The 11,914-nt window shown below is 39.1% G+C and overlaps 1 protein-coding gene across 4 annotated transcripts in view; it reads left to right on the forward strand.

Moving 5' to 3' along the window:
- The first annotated feature begins 641 nt into the window (after positions 1-641).
- DNAJC13 (DnaJ heat shock protein family (Hsp40) member C13) overlaps positions 642-11,914 on the forward strand; it is a 119,815-nt gene continuing 108,542 nt past the window's right edge. For 2 of the 4 annotated variants that reach the window (XM_023735951.1, XM_023735950.1), the window contains exon 1: positions 642-900. The gene's annotated coding sequence lies outside the window, so the exon portion shown is untranslated. The remainder of the gene's footprint in view (positions 901-11,914) is intronic. The other 2 variants (XR_002824859.1, XM_004381404.1) reach the window with 2 other exon arrangements.

Raw genomic sequence — 11,914 nt, forward strand, 5'->3', positions numbered from 1 at the left:
CAGTCAATAAACGGAACTATCACTATTATCTTTCAGACACTCCCACCACCAAAGAGCTGTCCGCATCTCCAAAGCTCTGGTCTGTGCCACCTTCTCAGGCCTCCCAAAATTTAAACCCTGCTCAACTGTCGTTCTGGACGTCTCCATAGCAAGAGAACCTGCTGGCTTGCAATTTTGACAATCCAGATGGTGGGCAGACGCTTCACACCACATCGCGGATGCTTCCAGGACACAGGGCCTCAAACATAGGCTGAGACCATTCGTTTACAACAAGATTTCCGTATTTCAGAAACCCAAACCAACCGGTGGCAGGCGGAACTCAGCTCCCCTCAGAATTCAGAGGCACGCGCCGAGGGGCGTGGCATTGCCGAAGGCGCGGGGGGCGTGCCCTTCTCAGCACGCGCGAAGGGGCGGGTTTTCTTCACGCTTTGCGTAGACTCTGCGCCTCACAACCAGCTTCGTCAGTCTGCGCACGCGTAACTGCCTGAGGCGGAGACGGCGGGCAGGCTGAACGCGGAATTTTCGGAAAGGAAGCAAATGGGACTGGGTCGGGGTGGGGCCGGGGCGGAGCAGAAGGCGGAAGAGTTGAAATCAGCTGACTGGGTCTCGTGACAGCCTGAGCGGTGGCGGCGCAGGCGCATTGGTAGCTCTCAACCTGAACGAAAATGGCGGCCTCCAGAGTGAGCTTCTGAGAGGCAGAGGGAGGAGGCGGAGGGGGCGGGGAGGCAGTGCCGCTGCGGCACCAGGAACCCGCGGCAGCGGAGCTACAGGGTCCCGGCGGGGGAAAGGGGGAAGTGGGTGAGGAGAAGGGAGGAGCCCGGAGGGCGCCTCATTCCGCTCAGGACGCAGAGCCCGCGGCGGGAGGAGCTCGGGCTGGAGCCTCTCCAGCCTCCAGCGAAGGTAAAGCCGACTCTGGGCACTGGACTGTGGGGCTTTGCCTTCCCCCCTCCCCATGCCGCGGGGGCTTGGAGGGCTTAGGGCTGGGAAAAGGAGGGCTGGTGTCTTGGCCGCCGCTGGCTGCAGGGTGCTGGTCAGGTTCCTTCTCTCGGACTCTCTCCCCCACCCCCCACTCCCAGCTCCGAGTGACATCCGCCCAGCGCGCTGCCTTGTTCAGCCTCACCCCTGTTTTTGCCTTGTTTTCCACCCACCACGGCCCTCCACTCCCCTCAGCACATCCCCACCCAGCACACCCCTCACTCTCTTCTGGGCTCCGCCTTCGGGATTCCCTTCCAGCCTCCTAGTCCGAGCATCCTTCTTGCTGAAAGCCTGCAACTCTTGTTTTCTTAGGTCAGCAGCTCTCTTTCTCTCGAAGTCTCGCATGGACTTTGCATTTCTTTGCTTAGTTTGGTTTCGTTTTGTTGGGAAATGGGGAGCCTTCGCGTCGTCTCTTCTTTCCCTCTCTTTTCCCAAATTACGGTAGCTGTTCATTGTCGCTTTCGCTCGGCTGTTGCGACTTTACTTTTGAAGGAGGCCTGTGGAGTGGGTGAAGTAGGATTTAGATAAGTTCAGTGAAGTGGCTGTTAAAGGCGTATTTGAGACTGTTACTACAAGTAAGAGTGCCTTCCCTTAAATTGTTTCCTCACTGAAGGGTGTTCGGTCAACCACTCTTGAGATTGTTTCCTTTATCAGTTTCTTGCAGGGAAGGTAGTAAAAATCTCCCCCTAATGTGGCGGTGGTGGTCTCCCAAAGTAATGATTTCTCACTTCCCCACCTCTCTTTTCCCTTTAACCGACTGTCATCACCCCGCCCCCCCCCCAAAGGAAGGCTTCTATCTGATGATGTTGCCTCCTGTATGTGAAGGTCTTTATACCGTAGGGCTATTTTGAGTTTCTTGTAATGTAGTATCTTTGAAGAAAAGTAAAATTTCAGAGTGCTTCTTCAGAACCAGCCTCAGTGATTGTCTTTCCTATTGTATTTTCTTTCTCACTTTCTGGGCGTGGTAGATTTCTGGGTTTGAAAGTAGTGTTGGCAGGGTTTGGAGAAAGTACTCCCAATGGTTACGTTTTGTGTAGTATATTACCGGTGCTCAGCCTATGGGACTGAAACAGGACTTGTCTTTCTAAAAAAGAAAAAGGAAATTTAGAGACTCAGTGTTCTAAAAAGACATGATTTCACAATTGTTTGGTTTCTGGAAAGTGTTTTATTGTTTGACTTAATTTAGCATATAGCATAAAACCCAGGTAGCATTTTAAAAGTGATGTAATATGAAACTGTTTAAGCGGCTATCTCTTAAGCTTGGCGTATGCTATTAATATCACAGTGTACTCAGAGAACTAAGCCCATGTTTAGAAAATAATATACTCCTAGTTTGAAAACGGGAAATAGAACGTATTAAGGGAGGAAAAGAGGAGTCAGAGGGTTATTAAGAGGTAGTAATGTAAGGAAACTTAAGGCTAGAGTCTAGTTGGTGGAAAATATCACCATTTATGTATTCCACTGAGAGTTAATGGATATTCCTCTTTGTCAATAAAATGACAGTAGTAAGTACTCTGAACTGTATGAAAGTTAACAGTGAAAACCAAATAAGGAATTGAGGAAAGCGTGAAAGAGTTATTTGTAAGAATTTAATTTTATCCACAAATAAATAGAAGCCGGTTACCTAGGTGGACTGTAACAATACTGGCTTTATTATTAAATTTGTAAAAAAGATGGATAGTTGATTCTGGTTCTTAATAGTTATTAAATTAGGGCTGAAATAAAAAGGATGTATTTTAGCTTATTTGGCTCCATTCTTCATCCAGTTTGATTTACACTGGTGAATTTGAGGTTTCAATTACACGTACGTTTTCCCTATTTCTGTAGTGGCGGTACTTAAAATTAGTGAAATAGAAGTAAAGCTATGCAGATAGACTACAGCATAGTTTTAGGCCTACGTGTTGACTGTAATATTTGACATGGTTAAAGGGGAGTTGTTTTAAGAGATCCTTTAAGCAAGGGTTTCTCAGCTTTGTCAGACCCAAAAAGGTTCCCTTTGTATACCAAATATTTTGTAATACCTTTACTATCCTGAAATAGTTTATAGGTGATATAACTGCCTTCTAGCTTCAGTCCCCAGGACACTGAGAACTGAAAGAAGCTTTGCTCACACTGTTAACAACAAAAATGTGCCAGACTAGCTTTAAATTCATGACTTTTGTTGAATCTGTTAAAGAGCTCAGATTGCAGAGTAAACCACTAACAAAATTTAAGGAAAGACAGTGCCTGCAGAGAGGGGAGACAAGAACACATCTTCACCTGCGTTAGATACAACTGGACACTGGTAAGAAGAGTTTAGCTAGAATGACAGCTTGGTGAAGCTGAGTGCCTTCTGGTGGGGCAGTGTGAAACCCTTGGAACCCACAGAAATTTGGGGAGCCTGCAGGCTCTTAATAAACACTCAAAACATCAGAAAGAGCCCTGGAAGTGTGGATTGTGTTTCAGATCTAGGGGAGGGGAACAGCAGCAGAGCTTTCAAGAGGGGCAAGAAACTCTGCTGTGATTCTTCCCTCTGTCTTTTCCATGGAATAAAAGCCTTAATCTGTGGGATGAAGGGCATCACTGCTGGCCTTTTTGGTGAACATTCATTGAGCTGGGGGAAGAGCAGGGAAACGGAAAGAATCCCAATTCTGTTGCAGGGGCATTGAGCCCAAAAATATAACCAGGGGAAGTCAAGAGAACTGAGAAGGCTGCATTCCTAAGACCCAGGAACACAATGTATGCCTAAAATTGAATCTTAGTCTGAATAGAGATTGCACCCCTGAGAAGCTTGGAATAACAGCAGCGTGCTACTGGGAGAGGGCCAGGGGAGGGACAAGATTTTGCAGAGACCTTCTCTGAGGTACAGCACAAAGAATCAGACAGATACTGCTCTAGAAAACCTTCCCTCAGCATAGACGCGAGTTATTTCTGCAGATATTTGAAGCCTGTGGTACACTGAGGATAACCATGGCAACAACAAATCAAAAACCCAGCCAAAGTCCTAATTAGATTAACATACCCTGCAATAAAGGCCTATCAAAGAAAAGCATGCCCATTTCCAGTCATAAAACTGTTTACCTCAGTTCCTACCATCCTACACAACACATGCAACTTTCAACAAAAAATTACATGGTAAGACATATAAAAAGGAAGAAAAAAACATACTCCAAAGAGAAAGCAATCTTCCGAATCAGACTCAGATTGACATAGATGCTGGTGTCTAAACGGGAATTTAAAATAACTGATTAATATAGTAAAGGTCTGACAGAAAAGGTGGACAACAGGCATGGTCAGGTGGGCAATTTTAACAGAGATAGGAGCTATAAGAAAATCAAATAGAAATGCTAGTAGTGAACAATACAGTAAGAGAGATGTAAAATGCCTTTAGGATTGTCAGTAGATTCCACACAACCAAAGAAAGAATCAGTGAACTCGTAATATGTTAATAGGAATTACTCAAATTGAAACACGAAAGAGTTAAAAAAAAAAAAAAAAAGAAATCCAAGAGCTAGGGGACAGTATTTCACATTTTAATGCATGCATAGTTGGAATCCTAGAAGAAATAATAGAGTAGAAGAAATATTTGAAGACATATTGACAGAGAACTTTCCAAAATTAATGTCAGCCATCAAACCACAGATCCAAAAAGCTTGAAGAATACCAAGCAGAATCTACCTCCAAAAACAAACCACACCGAGGCATATCATGATCAGATGGATGAAAACAAAAGACAGAGAAAATCTTGAAGGCAACCAAAGAAAAGAGAAACATACAGAGGAACCATGCAAGTAAGAAGATGAGAGAGTGACATCTTTAAAGTACTGAAGGAAAAAACTGTCAACCCAGAAATTTATAACCATTCAAAATACCTTTCGAAAATAAAGGAGAATTAAAGACGAACAAAAGCTAAGGTGAATTCACTGCCAGCAGATTTACTTTATAAGAAACGTTAAAAGAAGTTCTTCGGGCAGAAAGATTTGATAATCAGCTAGAAATGAAATAAATGAGGGTAAAATAAAATTCATTGTTTTGTTTAATCATTCAAAAAAAACTAAAAGCAAATGTAAAAGCATTATGTGTTAATATTGTGTAAAAGTAGCAAGACAGTTGTACAAGGGATAGGAGGGAGGTATTGGGAATATACTGTTGTAAGGTCCTGAAACCAAAAGAAATCAGTTGTAGTCTAGTTGATTTTGACTCATGGCCCCTCCCTATGGTTTTAATGGCTGACTTTTCAGAAGTAGATCACCAGGCCTTTCTTCCAAGGTGCCTCTGGGTGAACTTGAACCTCCAACCTTTTGGTTAGCAGCCAAGTGTGTTAACGGTTTGCACCACTCAGGTGCTCTTGTTAAGATCCTTACATTATATGATGTTATTTGAAGGTAGGCTAGTTAATTGAAGATGTATATGTAAACCCTAGGATAATGACTAAAAAAATTAAAAAATTATAAAACAGGTATAAATAGCCAGTAGAGGAGATAAAATGGAATTAATAAAAATGCTCAATTAACATGAGAAGGCAGAAAAGGAGAAAATAACAGATGGAACAAATGGAAAACTCATTTGCCAGTAAGTTTTTGATACGACAGCATGATCCGTAAAAGAAAAAAAAGGATAAATTTGACTTACCAAATAAATGACATAACCACCTTGCGGCCTAATTTTAAAAAACCTGCACATTCCTCTGTAATATAAAGTAGAAATAAAAATAATCTGTTAAAAAATAGTTCTGCTGTGGTGTCATGTGCATTCCTAAAATTCACTGTACAAAAGCGCACAGTTGAAAACCTTGAAGGGCTTATTGGAAAAGTGGATTCGGACTGCAAAACTCAAACTTCATCAATGACACATTTAAAAAAAAAAGAAACCTAATGAAAATGGTAGCAGTTTTACACGTTAGATGGTTAAGAAATACATAAATACTACAATAAATACATCATTTTGCCTTGAAAAAGTTTGCTTGTGGAGGTGAGCCTTGGAAGAGGTTGTAGTTTGTGAGTTATCGTGAAGCAGTGGAAGGAGGAAAGTGATCTGAAATCAGATGTAAAGTTGTAATACCAGATGTGGAATATGTGTGACTCATGTCCTCTGAAGGTATGCATGTGTGTATTTAGTGTATTACGTGGCTCAGTTCAGCTGGGTGCAGTTTTTTGTGTTCACCTAGTGTTCCTTGCAGGCAAAGTCATGCATAAGCAAATGTGAAGTTCTCATTATGCTCAGCTTGTTCCCTAATATATAAGTCCCGCTGGAATAAATTCTTGTTATCAGAATAAGCATTATAGCAGAAGTGGCTGTACGCATTTCAGTGTCTAAATACTGAAGTATGATTATACCAAAAGACACAAGTTGTTAGAGGCTTGCACCTTTACATAGATGCAGTGCGATTTTGACAGAAGTGTTGGCTGGTACAGGTTTGTCACATTGGTGACTCAGATACCACAAATGGGGTTGCTGTTAGCATTGTTTTCTGAAATATGAAAATTATAATCTCTCAATTTACAGTTGCATTCCTGGAAAATTCAGTGTGTATTAAAGCTTGTAAAAAGTACTTTGATTTATATTTAAAAACCCAAGCCCACTGCCCTTGAGTCAATTCTGACTCATAGCAACCCTAAAAGACGGAGTAGAACTGCCCCACAGGGCTTCCAAGGCTGTAATCTTTATGGAAGCAGACTGTGGAGTGGCTGGTGAGTTTGAACTGCTGACCTTTTGGTTAGCAGCCAGGCGCTTTAACCACTGCGCCACAAGGGATCCTTTTATATTTAAAATAGAATTATAATCTGGGATTAGTTAATTATAAGTAAGTTTTTGTCTGTGTGAATGACCAGAGAGATATTTGAAAAGTAATGCATTGAAGACAGTTCCTCAGTCTGTGGAACTGTCTTGTACATTGAAGGATATCTACCATCTATACCCCCATCCACCATACTTGTATGTTGTTGAGTGGATTTACACTCATAGCAACCCCATGTGACAGAATAGAACTGATCCATATGGTTTTATGGGTTGTAATATTTATGGGGGAGGAGCCCTGGTGGCACAGTGGTTAAAGTGCTTGGCTGCTAAGTACAGGTCGGTGGTTTGAATCCACCAGTCGCTTCGCTGATGTAGCAGTCTGCTTCCATAAAGATTTACAACCTTGGAAACCGTATGGGGCAGTTCTGCACTGTCCTGTAAGCTGTCTGTGAGCTGGAGTCAACTCAATGGCAGTGGATTTTTTTGGTTTAATCTTTATGGAGCAGATCGCCAGGTCTTTTCTCCTGTGGAGCTGCTGGGTGGGTTTGAACCACCAACCTTTTGATTAATAGCCAAGTGCTTAACTGTTGCCCTACTAGGGCTCCTTCAATTCTGTACTAGTTATGATAAAATTTAAATTCTTACACATGGATTTCGAATTTGTATTTCTTAGTCATCTTGTGCTGTGAGGTCTGTCTCTCTCAAAGTTCTAGTCCAGACAATGTATTTTGGATGTGTATCAAATTTTAGCGCAGATAAACCACCTCCCCCCACCAAAAAAAAAAACAAAAAACCAGAAACAAACAAAAACAAAAAACCTTAGTAGAGAGACTGGGCTTAATTTTGCATGCAGAATTTCCTTTTTTAGGTGAACCGATAGATTTGGAAATGTTTTGTAAACTGTATAGTGCAATGGGGAAGGTAGGAATAATAGGAATGTTTTGGAAAGAGCCAAGCGCTAAACTGGATACCTCTATGTTGTTGCTATTTTGTGTTGGGAGAAAGGGAAACTGTAGCAACTGAAACTCCTTGTCTTTTAGTAGTATAAAGAGAGCAGTGTTTGGATGTTAGGATGCTTACTGTAAAACTTTCTTCTGGTTGTATTTACTATACTCCTAGGAAATTTGGTCCTCCATTATGTGTTTGTTAACAAAAACAGCAAACCTGAAACATGACTGCTAAAAATCTCCTGTCCATTAGGACCTATTTAACATAAATAGAGCAGAATTATTAAGTTTCTGTGTGCTGAAGAAGAGCATATTAAAGTAGTACATTTGTTCTTGCATAGACCAAGTTAGGCTTCAAAGGTAAAACAAAATAGATGTTATGAGTAGAAAATGTCAAGAATGTATAAACTAAAAATATGTAAATGACTAATAATGATTTCACAGAATTGCTTAAGTGAACAGACTTCTTCATTTTTTCTTAAATGGGTATTTCAAGACATTTTTAAGTTTTGGGAAAGAAAAGAGTCACAATAATGCATCTTTTTTTGGAAAAAGTGTTATTTTTTTAAAACAAAGATTTCTTTCATCAGAAATAAGAATAATTCCCTCAGATGAAATCAGTATACATGTGATGTAAAATATAAAGGGAAGGAACAGGTATCTTTTTCAATATTTGATGTATATTGATGAAAAGGCCAACAAAATTAACTGCTATGGGGGTGTATGCTCTGACCCCTTTGCATTGAGATATTAAAGCATATCTTCAGATTTACAGTTTGCTTTTGAATGTCTCTTGCCATTTTTTTTTCCATGAGTACATATCCAGTTTCTAATTGGAAAGGAGTCAAAAAGAGGGGAATGAATCTTAGATTCTTGGTTAGTGGATGCTTTTGTAAGTTAATCTAGCATGGCAGACAATGCAAAGGCTTAAATGTTATAACCTCTGGGTAGTTATTTGGAGATAATGATTGTCAGCTGAAATTTGGTATTACCTCTGGCTTTCTTATTTTCTAACCAGATTTACCTCTGGAGGTATCAGGTTCTTCACTGAGTTAAGGTAGCTAAAGTGGGATGTATTGAAACTTTGCCTTGTGATCTGCTTTAAGATCCCTGTGTGGTAGGTGTTGTACGCGTTATACATACTGATTCATTGTTTATTTAGAAGGAAACGCGTTTACTTGCGCTTAAGTTACCTATTAAAACATGAAGCTGCAAATTTTTTAAAAAAGAGGGTTAAAGTTCATATGGCAGTTTCCCCCCATACACAGCACATTCTAAGACTTAACAGTCTAGCTGTAGCTTTTTAATCTGGCTAAAAATTAATGTTCTGTTAGCCATTTATATTTTTTATCTTTTGTTGAAAATCATACTAACCTAGATTCACTCAGTTTTTTAATTCAGTTACAAATAAAACTAGATCTTTAAAAAGTCAGTATAAGGACTTCTCTCTGGTTATTATTCAGTCAGCCTTTGCCTAGCGGTGATTCTCCTCTCCCCTGCATTTTCAATAAGGTATAAATGTCTTACGTTCACAAATTAATTGCTGTTACATGAATTTGTATCGTATTTTCAAATATGATTTCACAATATAGCAGGTAAACAGTATTTCTATTGTGGGATAGTTTGGTTAGAAAATAAAGGCAAACTCACAGTTCTCCAACACAGGATAAAAAGGTTCACCTGCAGCAAAGTTAAAGGAACAACCAATACCTACCTCTAAGATTTTCACATTAGCATTTTACTGTACTTGCTTTATCACATATGTATCCATCTTTCTGTCCACCTTATTTTTTGATGTATTCCAAGGCAAACTCATATTTTTAATTCATTACTTGAGAGCAACGTTAATGATGAAAGTAGATTTTATGCTTATATTTTACTTTAAGGACACAAAGTGGGAAAATTAACCTCTTAACTGCTCTCTTGAAGTTGTGATATTTGTGTAAAAATTATTTCCAGTTGGTCATGCAAAGTGTGTGCTTTAAACAGACAAATAGCCTTGATTTAAGCCAATTTCTTATTTAATTAGTGTAATATTTTTGTGAGTATACTCATCCCTTGTTAAATGAGTGCTCAGTTTTGAGTTTTTACTTTCACAAACCATGCACATCTACTGAATTTTGCTATGTGTGCAGATTCTCTTGTTCATAGCCTGGCTGTAATCCACTTGGGTACCTAGGGTGTCAAGTCCCTTCATCCCGTTGTTTTCTTCATAGTGTCCGTTTGATGTAGGTTTCAGCTTAGTGAACTCGCAAATCCTGTGGGGTGTTTTTATTTATTTATTTATTTTGTTAAAATCGTTTATCTTCTAAAAAATCATCCTCATTTTGTCCACAAATGACCTTAAATGGATTTGTAGTATTACTGCCAGCAATAAATTACAGAATGTGAGAACATTAAGTGTTGTTCGAAAGCGTGAAGTAATGGAATTAGTTGAAAAGGGTGAACCTAGCCAAAATGCCTATGTTGCCCTGAATTTAATGTTTTAACTCTTAGTACAGTTCTATCTCAAAAGAACATGAATGTTGGTAATATTAGGATATGGAATGGAAACAAGTGAAGTGGGCTTGCAAAAATTGGAGATGCTTCTAAATGAGTTAGTTACAAAGGGCATATAAACTTGAGTTTTTCCCTTAAAAAAGAAGGGTAGGTCTTTCAGAATTTGAAGTAGGACACTATTGGAGAATTGAAGGAAATGTAATTTAAGTAATGATTAGCTTGAGCAGATAAATTCTTGCTAATTTGTATAGCCTCAACAACTGGCAGAATGGCAAATGCTGTTGAATAGCTGCTACCAAGATCTCTTTCAACAGTTTCTGTATTACTTGGATAATTGTTATCTATAGCATGTGCCTACAAATGACTGTTACTGATATTACCTGCTTGATCTTGAGCTTACTTTTCTTTAGTAGAAATTCTGTAGATTTTATCACTAAGAATGAGAATTAATGATTGCTTAAGAGTTTTTTTTTTTTTGCCTATGAGCAAAAAAAAAATTTTTTTAGAGGTTAATATGTACAGAGGAGATGTTGACTGGAAACTAAATTATTCTTATGGGTTGAAGTTCTTTTTTTTCTCCTGAAAAGTTCTCAAACAATAGTTGATTTCTGGGCATCAAACAAATTTTAAAACGTTAAGTTGGATATGTATAAAGAAACAGTTACAATAATTGAAATCCCAAATATGTAACCCAACCCCAAATCCATTGCTATCGAGTCGATTCCAACTCATAGTGACCCTACAGGACAAAGTAGGATTGCCCCATAGGGTTTCCAAAGCTGTCATCTTTATGGGAGCAGAGTGTCACATCTTTTTCCCACAGAGTGGCTGGTGGGTTTGAACTGGCAACCGTTCAGTTAGTAGCCAAGTGCTTTAACTACTGTTCCCACTCTGACTTTGAATGATACATAGTTGGTACAGAATATTCTTATCCTATTTTTTTCTGCATTTTTCTGATCTTTGTACATTGCCATTACCCACTTTATTGAGTTACCGGTGTGTCTGGAAGTTTAAAGTACCTTTGTGATCTGAAAGAGTTAGCGCAATTTCTAGACCAATTGCCATTCATTAGATGAAGTGACTTTTTCAAAAAGTAGTTGAGGTTTTGCTGAGAATGTAAAGTAAGTGTACTTGAAAATTTGGAGAGATTATACACTTCTGGGATGTAGGTCCCCGCCTCAGATCTCATTAATCTGAGCTGATTTTAAAAGGTCAATGTTAAATAGTATTTTTTTCTATTTTTGAACTCTCCTTAAAGATTAGCCTGAAAGTATATGTTGATAACAAGTTTCTGCCATATATGTGTTTTGAGCATTATCTATAGATGGAAATATTTAAAAAGTTTTTTTTATAAATGCTAGAGTATTTAAGCCATGGAGGCTTCCTTTTTCTTTTATTTCTTTTGTCTTGTGCTGAGTATGGTAATTTGTTTCACTCTTTGAAATTGTGGGGTTTTGAGTTGTTTCAGAAAGTTCCTACTCATCTTTCCCGGTGAAGATAATAGTTAGCTAGTGCTAAATTAATCCGGGAATGTGCTGTCAAATGATGAACTGCCGACCTTTTGGTTAGCAGCCGAACTCTTAACCACTGCGCCACTAGGGAGGCCATAAACTAGTTCTAGTCATCTTTCCCAGTAAAGATAATAGAGCTAGTTCTAAATTAATCCAGGAATGTGCTCTGAAATGATAGATTTGTAATTACACAATCAGAATGAATTTAATTTGATTTTCTGAATTTAAGGGATGTTTTTATAAACTATTATATTTATATATTAT

The sequence above is a fragment of the Trichechus manatus genome, unplaced genomic scaffold (assembly GCF_000243295.1).
Source record: "Trichechus manatus latirostris isolate Lorelei unplaced genomic scaffold, TriManLat1.0 scaffold00084, whole genome shotgun sequence".
In the NCBI taxonomy this organism is placed as follows: Eukaryota; Metazoa; Chordata; class Mammalia; order Sirenia; family Trichechidae; genus Trichechus; species Trichechus manatus.